General features: G+C 45.2%; 1 long non-coding RNA gene across 1 annotated transcript in view; it reads left to right on the top strand.

Annotated features, from left to right (window-relative positions):
• Positions 1-19,131, top strand: part of LOC126487152 (uncharacterized) — a 44,730-nt gene that overhangs the window by 22,891 nt on the left and 2,708 nt on the right. Inside the window, exons 2-3 of the long non-coding RNA XR_007588298.1 lie at positions 511-615; positions 2,059-2,145. This is a non-coding gene — a long non-coding RNA (uncharacterized lncRNA). The remainder of the gene's footprint in view (positions 1-510; positions 616-2,058; positions 2,146-19,131) is intronic.

Raw genomic sequence — 19,131 nt, 5'->3', positions numbered from 1 at the left:
TAGGTGGTGGAGTTGCAGAGAGCCCCTAAACTAGGGTGTCCTGTGCTCCTTGGGAGATGGAAAAGAAAAGTGGTAGGTCACAGAGAAAAGGGAGAAAGGATGGAGAAATGGGGCCACATTGGCGTTGGATAGTCTAGAACTAAGAGAGAGCTGTAGAAGAGAATAAGATCCGAGTGGAGACGGGGTGAGGAGATTGCATTTTTTCTGCTGATTGATAATCTCTGAAATCAGGTGTGGCTTCCCAGAGCCACCCTGCTGAGTGCCTGATCGAATGCTGGGGATATTTCGGACCTTCCCATATCCTTCATATCTCGCTCTGTGATAAGGACAACCACACTTTCAGTCACAAAGAGAGTCAGAGTTAAAGCTGACACTACCTTTGAGAATAAAGGCTCTATGCAAGGTCAGGGTGGCTGTTGGCTTTCAGGGCAAGTGCCGGTTCAGGCCCTGGAGTAGGTGCTTCCTGAGACTCTTTGACCCAGTAGCCTCAAGTGCCTCTTCCCACTGCAGGTAGAAGACGGCACTCACGTGGCTGTGGTACTCTGGATCTCAACCTTCCCTGACTGAGCTGGGCTACGAACTCCAGACCACGAAACTTTCTGCAGAAACCACGCAGTGAGTTTCGCACGTGTCTGACCATGGAGGCCCAGAAAAGATTCTGGTTGGCCTTGGAGGACAAGGGCTCCACCCCTGAGCCCTGTGCCTGGCACTGGAGGCCAGCTCCTTCCACATCAGGCGCACTCTTAAACATCTGTCTGTAGCGTGATTTATTCTATTTTAAAATGAGGTTTTCAAACAACTCACTATCTTAATTTTAGCAGTTCAGCTCCTTTGTATGCTAACAATACTGAACATGCAAATGAGCTACCACTTTGCTTTCTAGTAAAAATGTTTCTGTGCAAACACTTGATTTTATAACGCACTTTGCAGCTTTCTCCTGTAATTAGTTGTTAAATCTATATTTGACTTTGTCTAAGTGGTTGCACTGCAAGGCTGTTTTTCTTGTTCCTCACTTTGACTGGTCCGTTTTATCCCTAACCATATGTCTGCTGGAGCAGCAATGAAGTTGCCAGGCTGGATTCGAGACTGAATGCAAAACCCAGGAAGTGTTCCTGCCGTCAGGCTAAAAGAGACACCAAGGCTGCAGCAGGGTCTAGAATCAACCTCTTGCCTTTCTTCCTTCAAGGATGAGCATGCAAGTCTCCTGGTGGGGCCAGAGCCTCCTGACCTAGTTTACTATCAGAGGTGTGTTAGGCTGAGAATAGTTTTATGCAAAAGTATATAATCTAATCTCTTGTATGAACCTAAAGCAAGATAGCAGTGAATGGTGGAACTAGAGCCATGGTTCTCAGTCTGAGGATCATGACCTCTTGGGGGTCAAACAACCCTTTCACAGGGGTCACATATCAGATATCCTGCACATTACATATTTACATTACAATTCATAACAGTAGCAAAATGACAGTTATGAAGTACGGACGAAAATAATTTTATGGTTGGGGTCAGCACAACATGAGGAACTGGATTAAAGGGTCACAGTGTAGGAAGGTGGAGAGCCACTGCTCTAGAATCGTCATTAATCTCAAGCAGTAGGTTTGCTGAGTGCCACTTAGCACCAGCCACCGAAGGCTGTCAAGGACACAATGAGTATAAACCAAAGGTGACATAAACTGTCCTTTGCAGCCCTTAGTGGGGACACTAAGATTCTTGGGGCCACGCCCAACCTCCAGCCCCTTGCCGGTGATGGGGCCTGCTGCATATTTTATTTCAGAGCGCGCTAAACAAGATGATGCCAAGGAGTGGGGTTAGGCATAAAGTAATGTTTATTTGGGATGAAAAATTGTGCCCAAATTCCCATTTCAAAAAGATGAAGAATTAAGAAAATGTCACGATAAGACCTAGGAAGATAAAATACCATTTTATTGACTTGTTCCAGGGCACCTCTACTAAACTTCTTTCCTAAAGTTTGACTCTTGCATGCTTCATCTTCCCCCTGGTAACAACTTTGTAATATTTCCTATGTCAAACAGAGAGAAAGAATTCTTTCTTCTTCCTCAGGTAGTTGGCCAAAGTAAGGAAAGCACAACACTTGGGATTCATCTGACAAGCAGCTTCACAGGCAGACGTACTCACCGAAGAATATAGGTTTGTACCCTTCAAACATAATATTTCTGATAAATTGTATTTCATAGGATTCTCATAAAAATTATAGTAGGTTTATAATTATATAGTCAATAAAATGCTACTTTTCAGAGCATATGCTGACAGGAAAGAACTTCTATTTTGACTAGAAATCAATTGAACAGAAATTTCTGCTCATAATTGTACATGTCTGATGAACATAGGCTCTGAGTTTGAAGCGCTCAGTTGTCAGCCCCCCTTGTCACGACTTCTAATTCTGGCACCAAGCACAAGGGACAGATTCTTTTTTCAGTGTAGTTCTTGGACTCTCATCTTCACTTCCCAAGCAGTTGAGATGGGCCATGAATACAGGAGCATCCCTGAACCTACGGCCCTAGAGGGTTCTTCCACACATATCGGAGTTCACTGCAAACAAGCTGACTGTATCTGCTCCCTTTGAGCAGCTCTTGAACAGATGCATGGACTACAGTCCACAGACACCGGGGTAAAGGGGGACTAGAAGAGAAAGAAGCAACATCTTAACCTGGGGAAGTTTGAAGATCATCAACACTGCCCAGGTGCTTCACGGCAAGGTTCCTTTCCAATGTTTGGAAATAAGGAACTAAGAATCGCCCTGCTTGAACCCCAAACCACCTTCATCTTAAGAAGGTCTCCTGTTCCAGGATCCATGCTCCCTTTAGGTCCTGCACTCAGCGTGGCTAGGAACCGACTTTCCAGAACTTGTCTTTTTTCTTATGGTTTAGCTCCCAAATGCTTGCTACACCGAGGGCCTCTTTTCTCCTCTCCCTCTGTCCTCATCTGTGCCGTTTCTTCTCTGCACTCAGCTTCCAATTCCCCTGTGGTTTCACCGCAGTGACTTTGAGCTCCCTGAAAAGGCTGCCCCAGCTTGTCACAGTCCAGGGACCCTCTCCATAGACCTGAGGAACTTCTTCCGGTGCACAGAAAAGGCTGTCCCAGCTCAGTGATAGTCTAGAAAACAACAGCTCAACTGGGGTATCATTGCAGTCAATGGTGGGCACACTGGTTAGCCAGCATCATCATACAATCTGAGAGAGGAAATCTTTATTGGACTATTTGTAAAAATAGTCAAAAATAACTTACATACTCTTTGACCCAGGTACTTTTCTTCTGTAGCTAGATATCTGGCTTCTGTCTTTTGCTTTCTTATTAAATTTCTTATTAAATTAATGCATTGCTGGAGCCTTGCATATGCCAGGCAAGCATTCCATTGCTGAACCACTCCTCTGCCTCCCAGGTCCACTTCTAAGGGCTTATATTTTTTTATAACATATATTTGTCTACTTGAAAAAAATTATCATGGAGAATTACAATTAACGAATATTTCAAACAATAAGAAAGTTGAGCCTGCATATTTTCATCTACCAGAAACATTAAAACCACAATGGCTCATTCCTACTTAGATCAGCCTATTGCAATAACAAGAAAGTGGGGTGTTCTAACAAAGAATTCTCTCCAGGGTGGTGCTAACATGTGAGAAACTCAACTCAAAGCATGATATGTGGGGAGTAGTACCAGTCTCCACGGGCCAAGAGGCTTTGCGTAAGTGAAATCACCTCTGTAAGTGGAGAGAATGCCTCCCACTTCCCATATGCCGAGGAACTGGAGATGTTGATGGATAGAAAAGAATTCTCCGAACTGAACGTTGTATTAAATCCTCTAGCTTATAAAATGTTAAACAGATAGGGAGAGTCTGAGAGGCCCAAACCTCAACCATCTACAGCCTATCTCTCTCATTCTGGAAGCTTCTGCCTATTAAAAACACCATGAGAAATAGATCGGCTTGCCATCTGCTGGCATTGAAGGTCACAGAGCACAAGCTAAGCGTGCCCAGCAAGGCCAGTGTGCATGAAAGAAACAAGGAAGTTCCTGATAGGTAAGCTGATGGTGAGGGCAGGGGGAGGTGCTGAAAGTGGCCATGGTCCTCTTGGGTGCTTTCGGAGGGTGGATGACTCTGGAACCACAGCAGATGCTCACCATGACAGGCTCTCACGGGGTTATTTCCATGAGCTGCGCAGAGCGATGACTGAAAGGACTGGAATATACCACAGCAAGGCATATGCCATGTGTTCCATCACAGAGAAACAGAGAATTGTTAGGTGTGCTTCGGGAAGCAAGCAGGAAACGGAGGTCGGTTGGAAGTGATGACTCTGACGTTTATGTTGATCTAGAGAAGCCTTGCCTGAATAAGCACTGTTGGAGCTGGGGTTTGAAGGAGGAGGGGAGTTTACCAGGCCGACACCGTGGCAAGATGGAAGAGAGAAAGGCTAATTTCAGGCCAAGGAAAGAGCGCATGTTCCTATTCCATGGGAATCTGGTAGTGGAAAGAAGCTAAGGAAATCAGTGAGAAGTGAGACACGCCTGGGGAATAAGAGGTAGTTAGGACTGCGGCGAAGCCAAAGTCAGAGAACCCTGGAGACCACGAGGCAGGGTCTGTACCAGGGAATATTGGAAGCTCTGAGGAGTCAAATAGCCGGGTGCTTTGTGTGCTGTCCCTGCAGCGTGAGGCGTGGAATTAAGGTAGAAATGGGGAGCCCTTTTATGAGACATGGGCCCTGTTTTTTGGCAAGAAAAGGCAGGGACTTGAGCTAACGGACCCCTTGACCCCAACTTTCCCTAGAGAGTAGACAGATGCCAACCCTGGCTTGGTTCCTGGTGCTGTCTGGCTCTCTGCTCCCCACACATCTAAAATTGCAGCTTGCTCAGCCTACCTTGCAGGCCGGTGCTGAGAGCGTGTAGGTGTTCTGAAGCTGGACTGAAAGCGTAAGTGGGTTACTTCTGAGGAGGCAGAGAAAGGTGCAGCGTGTTCTACTATCCACAGAGAGGGCTGACCTGCAGGCATGCAGCAAGTGCCCCTGGTTTATATTCCAGACCACCAGCCACTATAATTATACATTTCGCAGCCCCGGCAAGGCTCCGTATAGATGCTCGCAGCTAGGGTCTCTGTTATAAGGGCTCTGGTCCTGGTTGGTTATTAACTATACTGTACGAAGCCTCATAAACACCTTTTTACACATACAGTGCAACCTTTCAATACAACAATCAAATGCTTTTCAACAAATTACAGTCTCCTAGAAGAGCGAGGCCTTGATTGCTTCCTAGAAAGAGGTGGAGGGCAACTTTAGACAGAACTTGTTGGAAGCCTGATGTTTGGAGCTGTGTTTGCTTTAGGCTGGAAATGCTGGCCTGGAGTTCAGACCTTGCATAACTCTGGGAAAATTAGTGCTAGTTAATCCAAACTTGGCCCAAAGAGAAATCAAGCCACAGGAATAATTTAACCAACCCAACCCACTTTGCAGACAAGGATAATGGCGTCCGAGAAGGACAACTATATTCTGTAGTCTCCTGAGAGCCCACAGGTGGGACTACCTGGAGATTTCAGGACAGGCTGCCAACATCCTCCTGGGTCTTGATCGTTGTGTTCAGATCTTGTCTTGCGTCAATGTTATTAGCCTGGAGTCTGCCATCTTCTCGGCAGAATGTGGAGTCTTTATCTTTTCCACCTCACCTTTAATTCTCCTATACTCCCAACCCAGTCAACTATTTGTGATTTTAGAAAAAAACAGTCTTTAGATTTCATAGACAGTTTTCATAGTGTGAGAGGCAGACCCGAGGTTGTGTCCTGTTCTTTTGTCCAATAAGGGCATTAGAGGCAAACCAGCAAAAGACATTCTACCCAGCAACATATGGGAATGGGGTTATCGGCTTTCCTGGAGAATAAGCATCGTACCAGCCAGAGAAGGATGATTGAGAAGAAAAGGGAGGGATGGAAAGCTAGAAACACTGTCGGCCTTTTCCAAGGCAAATGAATATGTAGCGTGACTGCAAAGGACACAGCAAGCTCCGGGGAGATTGAGGAGTTCTCTGTTTTGGTTGAATAGTGGCCATGTAACTATATACATTTGCTTTTAAAGAAATCACTGCTATTCAGATGTGCTGATGTGTGTCCTGTCATCCCAGAACTTGCCCTTCAGAGCCTGAGGCAAGAGGATCACAAGTTTGAAGTCAGTCTGGGCTATGTAATGAGACTTTGTCTCCAAACCACCCAAAATATTGAAAACAAAACCCAACATTCACCAATCACTGCCAAATTTTAGCAGATAGTCCACAGGATACAAAACCATGACCAAAAGAAGAGTGGAAGATTCCCTATTCTGGTCAGGCATGTTCTTTGAAGCAGGTGTGCCTCTGATTTTGAAGAAAGGCCATAGAAGTGACTGATAAATGTGGGCCTCTACGTCTTTACCACCCGCTGCCACTGAGAGAATGATGTGGTTTCCTGGGGCTTCTAGTCAATGCCTCTAGTGACAACCAAGCAAGGACAGAGCAGAGAGAGCTCTGTGGTCAGTTTTGTCACATGGCCCTGCAGAAGAAAGTCCATCACACTAGGCCTCAACATCCCCATGTCCCCATGAAGAAAAAGATTGCTCTTCAGGGCTAAGCTGGGGCTCTACAGCAAGAGGAGGTAGGGGAAACATAGACATTTGCTTTCTGAGTTCAAACCAGAGACCCAAATATGACTCTGGCTTGGATGTTTGCCAACTGTGTGTTATAGGACAGCCACACCATCCTGGCGAGCCTCCGTGTCCTCTTTGGCATAGTGGGAGTGATCTTACAGAGATCTATGAGGAGACTATAGGTTCATAAGTAGAGAGATGTCAGCTCTGCGTCCACAAAGTCACAGGTGTTGAATTCATACACAGTTGCTTCTCCCAGCAGATCCCAGTCATTGCCTGACTCCAAGTGGGACAGAGAAGCTCTCCCTCCTGTTTGCAAGCTCTCTGTGGTGGAGCTCCCAGGAAAAGCTTCCCCAGTTCTGAAGCAGTGGAAATCTGCCTTGCCCAAGCCTGGGTAGCAGGTGTTAGGCCACCTTCATCGTCACTGTATCAGAGTGTCCTACAAAAACAGTCTCTCCTTTTTAGAAGGCTCCATCTATACTTGCCTGGACCTATGTGCTTGAGCAGAACCTCACAGCCATGGAGCACATGGGACAGGCTAGTCCCTTCTTATCACACAAGAAACAACCAAAGCAATACAGAAAGGGGCTTGCTTCTGCAGCACCCCCAATGACCTATTTCCTTCACCTAGGCCCCATTCCCCAACAATGCCATCATATTACAATTCCACCAAGTGATTGTTCCATTCATTAGACCAGAGCCCTCAAGACCTAAGCATCTTTGGAAACACCCTGCTAGACACAGCCCTAGATAGCGAAAGCCACCAGCTAGTGGATTTTTCAATCCCTTTAAGCTGACAGTCAAGTTTCGCCACCACAGTAGGTACTCAATAAATGTAATCTATAAGCCAACTTCCCTTTGAGCCAATGTGGTTACCGCTGCTCTAGGACAGTCCCTAACTACTCAAACTTTGTGTCAGACAATACATCTGTTCTTGAATTTTTCAAAAACAGTTACAGGAACCCCTGGCTAAATCAAAATATAAGACAGAATTGACAGAATTTCTTTTTAGTCTCTGAGTATTGAGCCCTAAAGAACTTCATCTCCCTGAGAACTACACCATAGTCAACATAGTCAAGTGATTAATGTGTCTGTTGGTAAAAGAATAAAGAATAGTAAGGGTCTAAGTTTGTTCAAGTTCTCCCTATAGCCAGATATGATTATATATATATATACATATACATACATACATATATATACACCCATATATATACACCAAGCCATACAAGAGAAGCAGATGCAAACATTTCCAAGAGCTTTTCAAGGGAATGAAGCGGTTTGCCACGCAAGATCAGAACTGCTTTCGTAAGCTGAGAAGAATTCAGGATTGGCCTGAGTTTTAGGCAGACTGGGAGAACTCCTCCCTGTTTCCAGAAGCCTCAGAATATATCACCCATTAAAATGCTCCAAGACCAGTGTCTCGCAAACTACTGGTAAAGGGGGTAGTAACCTGCCCCCCCCTTAAACCAAGAAGTAAAACTAAATTTGGGATGAGCGTGATCAGGCTTGCATCGTTCCATGACACCAAAATGCAGTCAACAATCCACAAAAAATGAAAACAAGACCACTAAGCACTTTTGGCTTGGCAAGACCCCTTCCTATTTCCACTCGGGTTTTAAAACCCCCACAAGACAACGGGACAGCTCTAATTGGCGCCTGGAAGGAGGTTCGGCATGGCCAGTTGCTAGTAAAACCAAAAGCATTTATTTATTATTTAATTTGTTTGCTCAGGAGACTTCGCTCCTGATGGAACATCTGGTTTTCATTGTAGCCCAACTTTTACCTAATTGTACAGCTGAGGAGATTAAGGCACAAGGGGTCACAGGCCGAGCCCAGCCAGGACCCAGCCCCCTAGGAGAGCTTTGCTCCTTGCTTCGGGGTAGAGACCACACTCCTCGCCTCTGGTCCTCTGGTGGAGACCTATAAATAAGAAAGGAAGTACTCTTTCAAGTCCGTACACTGCCTCTTTCTGAGTCTCATTAATGATGGGACTGGCGGAGGAGGGAGAAGGAAGGGACTGGGGAGATAGGCTTTGCAAGAGGCAAGGGTTGTGTGTGACCACAGGCCACAGGCAAAGGGGTACAGACAGCCAAGATGAGGCTGCTCTTCTGGGGTCAAAGTCCTGTTCCTATGGCACCAAGAGGCTGACCCGGAGCAAACACAGACCTTTGTCTAGCTCCTAGAGTAACGAGGAAGAATTCAATTCCCTCATCATCAGGAGGCTGGAATGGAAAAAATAATAAATTCTTTCTTGTGATCGAAGCTGCCCCAAGGCACTAGGGACATGTTTGTCACTGAATTTGAATCCATCTTTACCTCTTCCAGTGGGAACTTGAACTCTCTAACCTCTCCGGGCCTTAGTTTCTGGTCCCACTGCAGTGTTTAGTTTCATGAAGAATGGGTGGAAGTACCCCATACACACAGTGGATGTTTCCCAAGAAGAGATATTAAAATCCAGCCCCCAAAGCTCCTGAAGAAATCACACTATTCTCGACCCATTTCCAAATAAGAGCTTCCTTTCAGGGTGACCAATGACGTACGATGAACAAGAAGAAACAAGGGCCATCGGTCTAGTTAGAGCCTCAAGTCATGCTAACCCCAGAGGAAATAGCAAGTAAGGATATGGGATCTTGAAAATTTGTAATAGTCAAGGAACTCAAAATCTGTAAGAGCTGAGTATCTGTTTCTGTCAAAGTAAAGGCTATACCTCAGTCATGCTCCAGTCCACTGTGGTCAGAAGGGTGAACACTTCTTTCTGTATGGCAGAACTAAGGCATGGTCCAGAAGAATGAACACTAACCAGAGAAGGCAAGTGGCCCTGGGAGAATGTTCCAGAAAGCAATGTCAAACAGATATTGCGTTGGCCTTAGGGGAACATGTGACATGGATCCAGTAGAGAAAAGACCAATAGACTAGAGAGATGGTAGGAAGATAGGGCACCCAGAGGGATGGGACCACCACCTGGGGGCCTTGACAGCCGGGCAAAGATAAAGTATGTGTGTTCTGTATCAATGGTTCCTATGGATATTGTGCTGGAGAGGACCACGGCTCAAGAGTGTAGCAGGAAGTCCATGTGCACAGGCAATGTGGCCACAGCTACTATAAACTAAAAACTGGGGTGTCTTGGGATCTTTTGTCCTTCCTGCATGACAAAGGCTCAGTACAAATGTCATAGCCCATGTGTTTTAAGAGCTTTTGACTCTGCTTAGTGGGTCCAGAATCATGTTCGGCTTCTCTGCATGTCTGGCATGTCCCACTATCCTTTGGTAGTCGCCCGTGTGTCTGTTCTGGCATCGCCCAGCTCAGCGCAGTCCAAACCTTCTCTGAGAATCCAAATTGTCGATTCGAATGGGGATGTTTTAAATAATCTGTGACAGTCGGATTCTTTAAGTCTGTGAAATAATTGTCAGTAGACAGACATAATGGGGAAAAGCTAATTATACAATTGTATAAGTGTGCAGAAAAATGGGAGCCAATTCAAAGTACGAAATCTAAAGAAAGGCCCAGTATTAAGGTTTGGATCTGAAATACCCTAATGGTTCCTGTGTGGTTCCCAGAGAGTTGTTTAGAGGCAAGGTTTGCGGCAAGGGATCCCATCATGAGGGTGCTGATGTGACCCATGGATTAGCTAGCTGAAGGCTTCATAATTGAATAGGCTTTGGGGCACAGTAGAAGTGTAGAAGGTAGGGCCAGATGGGAGAGAGCTTCTTGATAGGTCTTTCTGGGGGACAGTAAATCTTATCTCTACACCCCTCCCTTCTTTCTACGTCCTATATGCCCTGAGGTAAGTCACTTTGCTCCCTCACATGTTTCTACCATGATGCTGCTCCCTCACGTGCCTCCATCACAGTGCTCTGCCTCACCATATGTAGGCCCAAAAACAATAGTGGATGAAATTTCAGAATTCCTGAGCCTAAGTAGATCCTTCTTCCTCTAAGTTTGTTTTGGAGGTATTCTCTGAGAGTGACAAACACAGCTAGGCTTTGAATCTTGTAAAGAGTTTTGCTCTACAGAATGAAAACAAGGCTGCCATGGAGTTAGATAAGGAACAAAGCCCAGATGAGCATGGGGCAGGAAATGATCTCTCTTCCTAAGCATCCTCTAAAGGCCATTGTGTTCATCTTCGTCTGGACCAGGAGTCAAGCCCCCAACCTTCTGCCCAAACACACAGGAGGATTCTTCTTTCCAATCATCAGAACAAAACTAGAAAGCCAGAAGGAGACTCAGACACCCGATCCCTGTCTCTACATCCGTTGTCTAAATCACCTGTGTGAGCACAGGAGGTCAAGACGAAGCCTGGCAGGAACAGACAATGCGCATCTGAGACAGCAGGTTAGGGGAAGAGTGTGGGGTCAGGTGACTCGGTCTCTGGCTTTGGAATGTTGCTCTGAGTCTTGTCTGGCTGCTTCCTTGAGTGGAGAGATGGAAAGCAAGCTTGCTTAGTAGTGAGCGGGCACGGATAAGGACCCCTTACCACTTAAGGCTCTGTGAAGCCTAGGATAGTTCTTCCTTTAAAAAATGATTATTACTATTATTATATATATATATAAAATATACATCTATGCTTACATATACAATGTATGACATATGGGTGCATATACAGATATGTATACACATATATATAACACACATACATACACACACACATACACACACACATATATGAATATGATGGCAGAGAGTTCACATATATCACCATGCAATGTGGAGAGCAGAGGACAGTTTTGTGGAACTGTCTCTCTCCTCCCTTTCCACAGGTTCCAGGGATTGAACTCAGGTCATCAGTCTTGTAGAGCAAGCACCTTTACGGTCCGATTCAGCTCACTGGCCTCACATTGTAAAGGAACTCTTGAGTGTGCCCTGAACACTTGCTGTGCACTGGGTGGCACTGTGCAAGGTACTAGTAGCAGGCTTGGATGAAGACCTGAGACACAGGTGGTGGGGGATGGACTGTTTCCCTAAGGACTACTGTCTAGAGACCCAAGGAAGGGATGGTTGCTGACTTCACTGATATGAGATGTTGAATAACGAAAGTTTTCACCATGGAAACCCTCAAAACGTGATGGGCTACAGGTACTACAGGCATTCGAGGGTGACAGGGTAGTTCTCATTTTCTCATGGGGCTCACAGAATGGCTCAGTGTATTCTGGTGATAGTGGAGATTTCTGAACAAGAACCACTGATGTTGCAGTAGCAACGGCGCCCTCTCTCCTTCCCATGGATAAGCCTGTGTTCTCATTCATTTGCCCCATACCACCTGGCACCATTCATCTCAAGAGAGATCGAAGTATCCTAAATGAATAGAAATTTTAGTTCTGCTCAATGTAGTCAGGAGAAAGCCACATGGTGCTTCCTTTCACAATTGCAATTTTATCTATTCTTCGACAAGACAGATTACTGAAAATGGTACTTTAAGACTTGGTGTATGGGCTGGGAGATGGCTCAGCCTTAAGGGTCCATCCTGCTTCTACAGGACCTAGGATTAATTCCCAGCACCCACATAGTGGCTCGCAGCCTCCTGTAACTCCTGTTAAGGAGGATCAGACACCCTTTTCTGACCTTTGTGGGCCAAACATCCATGTACATAAAATAAATAAACATTTATTAAAAGATGATGCAAAGAAAGTTTCTGAGTGAACTCGGTTTTCATTTTCTGTCATGTCATAACCCTTTTTCCAACCACTGCAAAGTCACCATGCTCTCTAGGAAAAGGCAGCAGAGATGTCAGCAACAATACTGGGCCTTTTAGGTCCCAGGAGACACTAATAGTCAGTGATGTCAGACAAAATGACTCCCCTTTCCTGGAAAGTTCTGGTACATAAAGGAGGTGTCCACTGCAAGGTCCGGTTTCCATGCCCTGAGGCCTTGCTCTAATTTGTCATAAATATACCTGGATTCTACTGAAGTCTGTGCAGGAAACCAACATCTCCACATGGCTAGGGTTGAGAAAAGAATTTTCCTGCATTCCTACCCTAAGCCATGTCCAAGGGTAGAAGGGGGACAACCTTAAATATTTGATTAGCCCACCCCTGAGAGAGGAAAGGTTAAGGTATTTTGAACCCTTCTCCCAAAGGCCAAGGAGTATTATTAAACACATCCATTATGTCAGCCGTACAAAATGTGTCGCATGACCTGGGAAGAGAATGGCTGAGTCAAGGCCAATGGGACTCAGGGGACCTTTCCAGGGAGACCTTCCTCAGATCATGTGGTCTTCCTCTTTCAACCCAACTTGAAGAAGTCTAGAGAATTAAGATAAATGCACAGAAAACAGTAGCCACGAGCCCAAGCACCTACAGGACTCACTGTGTCCATCTTGACCTTAACCTGGCTCAGGTTCAGGGCTAATTGCCATGTCCTATTACCTAGGCCTTGCATCCAAGCTTCCAGAACATTTCTCATTGTTTTTATCACCCATATTCTGCATATGGGTTGCCCCTGTGACTATCAGCGCAAGGATTTTTTTTCCCTATCATGTATGACTTGGAGTTCCATCTAAACTCCAATGGAGACTTTCTCACATTGAGCGGCTACAGCACTTGATTCAAGTGTGGGCATGTAGTTGCTTTCACCAAGCATTGCTTAATTCTTCGGGACTATCGACCACATATTTGGAGATAGAAAGAGTGCTAGTTTAATGGTGTCATTATTTGTTTGTCCCGAGCAATAGAACGCAGGCTAGCAGGGGCAAATAATAAAGCCTTCTTGTTCATTTCCCATTACACACTTCGTGGCATTAATATATTACAACACTCATCCCTTAACCTCATGGCACTGCTTAAAAGTCTTTCCAGAAACATGCAACACACACACACACACACACACACACACACAAACACACACACACACGTACAAGTCTCTTTTGTTTTGCTGCTTTAGCAAGAAGCACCAAAGATCCCTAGTTCTCATGATGCTTATGAATTAAAAAGAAGCAGAAAGGAGAACTCTGTAGATGTTAGTTTCTAATGTTAAAAGATAGAAGAAGCCTGTTCTCTGCCTTTGAGAATTCATCTGGAGTAGGAAAAAGGTGTCGCACATTGTGGAACAAGAAAATGTTAAATCCGCCCTTCAGTAATACATCTCTGCTTGGGGAAGTAGAGATTGGGGGGCAAACACATTGAATCACTCCTCATTTCATTATTTTTGACATTGATTTGTCATTAGGAAAATTTATTAGGCTCTAAATTAAATTGATTTGAAGAATCATTAATTCATGGATGAAGCAAAGGCTGTCTGGTCCCCTCACAGTGAAATGAGCCAGTATTGATAAAAAGCAAGGGGAAACTAACAGAGCTGTCTAAAAATTCACCTTTTCCTACCTGGAGGACTACTTCAGATGTAAGTTGTGGGTGGATGTTTTAGTGGTTGGCCTCATCCAAACGGTAACCAGAAGAGGAGATTTGCAAAATCTTAACCACGGTGAGAGGACACTGATTTCAGAGAGGCCATTTGGAAGAAAGGTACTCATTCACCTAGAGCTCAGCTAAGGGGCTCAACTTCCTGCTCCAAAGATACCCAGTAGCCCTCTTTTCTGCCCCTAAGTGTTGCCCTTACTTCTCCTTTGCTGCCACAATACTTTTCAGTCCAGTCACAAGTAATCACCCTGTTTAAATTGGCTTCTTCTCCAAAAAGAGACTTCTATTTGTCTGATTTGCCTTCCCAGCCCTTAGAATTTATTGTGGATCTAGGTTTCTGTAGAAAACACTTATCAAAACATTTACCTGCCTTTGCTTCCATTCATTGGCTGCTGTGTTTTCAAAATCAAATCAAGATTAATGTCCACCACCACCCCTTCACTGTATGTGTTAATCGGCCCTATTGTTTGTAAATGATCAAGAACCTTCCAGATAAAGTCCTGAATGGTGGTCTATGCCTTTAATTACAACACTTGGGAAACAGAGGCAGGGAGATATCTGTGAGTGTGAGGCCAGTGCAGTCTACATAGAGAGTTTCAGACTAGACAGGGCTACATGGTAAGACCCTGTCTTGAAAGTAAAAGAAAACAAAACAAATGCTTCAAGGTAAACAGTAAACGTTTTGCTCCAGGGAAGTCCAGAAATGTAAATAGGCTTAGACAAGCCTAGAAGCTAGTAGCTTACACCGTTGGACATCGGCGTTCTCTCCTCTCCTCCTTTTCTTCTCCTCTACTTCTTTCCTTCCCCTTTCCTTCTCTCACTCACTCTCCCCTCTTTCTTTTTTCCCTTCCTCCCCCTTCTGACTCTTGCCTTTGGCAGTGTCTCCCATAGAGAGGCGTCCATTACCCATCTTTATAAGCCTGTGGGTTCTCCAGGAATTCTGACAAAGTTCATCAGTTACAAAGTTCATCCGCTGAGTCACTTTGGTTTGGAAAGGAAACAGAATCTCTCATCCGCTCTCTCGTCATTCCATTGTCTTTTTGTCCATCCACACTTTCTGTCTACAGACTGTCACAGGGGCCAAGTACAACTCTTCTTGGGCCCGCTCTCCTCTTAAAGCCATCTTTCTCACTGAGGCTGTTCCACAGGTGTGCATGGTCCGCTGTGGCCCACAGTGATCCTGTGGGATGACAAACATGGTTCAGAGTATTGTGGTCACTTTCCGCTCTTTCAGAAACTTCTCTAGATGGCTTCGTTTCCCAGGCAAATGCCAGCAGGGCCTGGAAAGCAGGTGTTGGCTTTAAGAGTGAGTGGGGATAGAAGATTAGGTTCACAGTTATCACTGGGAGTCCTCTGGGCTCCATAGAAATCATGGGATAGGCCTCTAGGATGTTATATGTGGTACTGAAGCTGGGGAGCCCCTGACTCCTCAGAAATGAGGCCAGAATAGCCCCAGACAGGAGTCAGAATGACACAGAACTTTAGAACAACTGAATTAACAACAACAAAAATGGCAAAACTGTAATTTCACAACCACTTTGGAATTCAGACAGTTGGCCACTTAGTTCTGAATTAGTGTGTGTGTGTGTGTCTGTAAGTTCAAGTTCCCCAGGAAAGCAGACACGACCCCAGCTAGATGTCATGTCCCAGAGAGTACAGTATCTGGATGGCACAACCGTCTCCTGAATTCTAACTCAGCTGAGGGCTTTGAGAACCTGTGGACCTAGTACTGAACTGAAATGTTAGGTCTCTGTTTCTTTATCCTTCTGCGCTGTTAGACTGCATCCGGGACTTGCAGACGAGAAACAGGGCATAGCCTAGCAGAGCTTACTGCAGACTTCCACGGCATGTCCTGAAGAGCTCAGGCTTCAGAACTACGAGTGGAAAGAACTGCACACATTTTTGTAACACCTTGGCACTGGTGGCATCACCGTCAAATCCTTACAAGCATCAAAGTTCGTGAGCTAAAGCCTGGACCGTGTGCCAGGCACCATGGTCAATGGAAGTTACCTAACGACCATGCTAAAGTCAGTATTATCATTCTCCTTTGACAAAGAGGCAGATGGGTATCACCAAGGGCGAACAACTTACCTGGAGTGACACAGCACTCCAGCAGAGCCAACCTCTGGCTCTGATCTGAAGGGTCAATGAATGAACGGATGGCTGGGCAGCTCTGCCATGCCTGTATTATATCATTGTCTTGTACCATGCCCTTCACTAGGATGCATGGGTGACTCTAGGGAACTTAAACCTAGTGAGGGCATGGTTCTCCGGGTTTGCCCATCTCCCATCCTGTCTCTTAGTAACCATTGACAAACTGAGCCCCAGGCTGGGATGCTCGTCCACGGCTTATGAATGTCGGCTGGGTTCATTAACGCCTTTTGCGGTTCAAAGATGGTCAATACTCTAGCCGCTGCCTTCCATCCAACTGCATGAGAAAAAAAGAAAGGAGGAATTCAACTTCTTCCTGTGTTTTGCCAATGCACAGTATGTTGTGTGGGTAATTTCTGGTCTGGCCAGTAAAAAACCTCCGGGAGCCGTCCGTAGCTCTTTAATTATGAACTGTAGGGGACACCACAAAATAAATACTTAAAATGTCTAGACAACCAGTCATCAGAGGAGGATAATTAACTTCAAACATTCTAAATTGTTGGAGGAGTCGTTATGCACCTCTGTAGTTCCTTTCGGGACCCTACCCCAGTGGTGTGTTTGCAGCCACGAGGCTGTAGGGCTGGCTGAAGCCCCCTCACCCCCTACGGCAAGTAACCAAGTAGCCGGCAAACAAATACTTAAAGAACAAGAAGGAAGAGCACTCCTTTTCCCAAAACAGGAAAAATGCTGCTTCCTTTTAGCAAAATAAAAGCACAAAATAACACTGTAGCTGAATAGAAGAAATACTGTTTATCCAGTCTATTGTATATATTTTTGTCTTAATTTTTTATTACTTAAAAATTTAATTGTCTTATTTTGGCAAGAACTGGGTAAATTTGAGACTGAATTTAAACTTGAGGCATTTCTAGTTCCCTCAGATTTTCTGTGAGGAAGCATTTTTAGCTTAGGACTCATGCTGTGTTTTCTTTGTTATGTTTTTGAGTCAGGGTCTGCTTTAGCCCAGGCTAGCCTCAAATTCCCTAAGGAGCTGAGGAGAAAGATCTTGACTTTCTGATCTTCCTGACCGTACCTCCCAAATGTTGGGGTTCCAGGCACACACCACCACGCCTGATTATTTTTTTAAACTGAAAGCAACAACTCCACAAAAGAGGTATGGATCCCACGATGAAAACTTGTTACAAACAATCTACATAGTGCCAGGCTCCTGCCCATACTTTTTAAGGACAGCCATGGGGAGCCCAAAGGCCTGACTGTCAATCAATCAGGTCAAAAACCTGGACTCAGACAGCTTGTCTTTAGGCAGTGAGTGGATTTTAAAATGTGAATCTTTGTTAATGCAGAGCTGAGCGTGGCTCTGAGCAAAGGTACACCATTCAGAATGCTAGCTGCATCTGATGTTATCTTTCCCCCAACTTTTTACCTCTGTCACCCAGCAGGCAACATTTTAGAAGACCCAAGAATTACAAATTTTCATCTAATTCTAATGCCATTTTCCTTTAAATGAAGGAAATGCAAAGCCAAGTATTATTTAGTAAAAATTGTACATTATACTCAGAATGACCACATTAATTGGGATGGCTTTAATTAAAGGTGAGATCTGATTACATACATGTATTTTTGAAAAACCATAATTGTCTTGTGCAAGCCACTGAATAGATTTAGGGATCTTCAATAACAAAATTACATTAATGACATAGGTTATTAAATATGATTGATGGCAAAATTGGACCCCTCTTGCGTCTCTACCACAGAAAAGCACACGGGCTTTTGAAGATGGTGCCTTGAGTGTCAACAAGAGAAGCAGGAAAAGAGCTATATACCATTCAGGCTGGCATTCGCCAACAAATGCCTGAGTAATAAAGAATACCTCTTGCATGTAGTCCCTTGCATGTAGGTGAGTAGATGGAAATTGAACTGTTGAGCTGTGCAGTAATCTTATTTCCAGTGAAGTCAGGAGGAAGGACAGCCGATGACACAAAGGGGCAGCAAAGCTTCGAGAAACTCTGTGGAGGTCGCCACTCTCCAGAGAGACCAATCATCTCTAACAATAGCCAGCAAAATATGGTAGCAAGGCTGATGCGGTTGTCCAGGCAAACATGGACAATGGTTGCGTACATGCCTATCTCTTCCGTGTAGCAGCCATCTTCCTCAAAACACTACCTGTGGCCTCAGAGCAAGAAAGAATGAGAGGAGGACAGTGATGCTGGGTTCTCTGACCCATGGTGCAAGGCAAAGCCCAAGAGTTCAATGACCAGATAGAACAGAGAAACGTCCTGTGGCAGACTTTTCTCATGCACGACCCTATACAGCCCTCTGCCAGTGGAGATGAGGAAACTGAGGGTCTGGGACATGAAGTACAGTTACACATTTTAGAATCACCTGGGAAGGCCAGCTTGTGGGTAGACCTGGGAGGGACTTTGAGGTGGGGACCATGAAGGTCTGCCCTGAATGTGGATTGTACCATTTTCACGTGCTGGGCCCTGGACTGAATGAAAAGGAGAGACTGAGGTAAGCAGAGCGCTGTTTTAGACTCACTACTGCTGTGAGGAAACACCATGGCCTAAAGCAACTGAGGGATGAAAGGGTTTCCTTGACTTACACACCCTGGGTCACAGTCTGCTGAGGGAAGCCACAACAAGAACATGGATGCAGGAACTGATACACAGGCCATGGAAGAGGGCTGCTTACTGGCTTGTACCTCATTGCTTGGCCAACCTACTTTCTTTTAGAATCCAGGACCACCAACCCAGGGGTGTCTGCACCCACAGTGGCCTGGGCCCTCCCACATTGATCACTAAATAAGAAAATGCCCTTCAGGGTTGCCTGCCTACAGCCTGATCTCAGGGAGGCATTTTCTCAGTTTCTCAGATGACTTTAGCCAGTGTCAAGTTGACAGGAAACTAACCAGGACAGCATACATGTACGAATTCATTGTCTGCTGCTCTTGGTTGTGGATGCTATGTGATGTGATCAGCTGCCTCAAGCTCCTGTTGCCTAGACTTTTCCACACTAATGGGTTGTCACTTGGATATCCGAACTGAAATGAACCT

This window comes from Alexandromys fortis, unplaced genomic scaffold, assembly GCF_014885135.2.
Source record: "Alexandromys fortis isolate MF-2015 unplaced genomic scaffold, M_Fortis_MF-2015_v1.1 scaffold_178, whole genome shotgun sequence".
Taxonomy (NCBI): Eukaryota; Metazoa; Chordata; class Mammalia; order Rodentia; family Cricetidae; genus Alexandromys; species Alexandromys fortis.
This window is presented reverse-complemented; position numbering and strand designations above follow the sequence as displayed.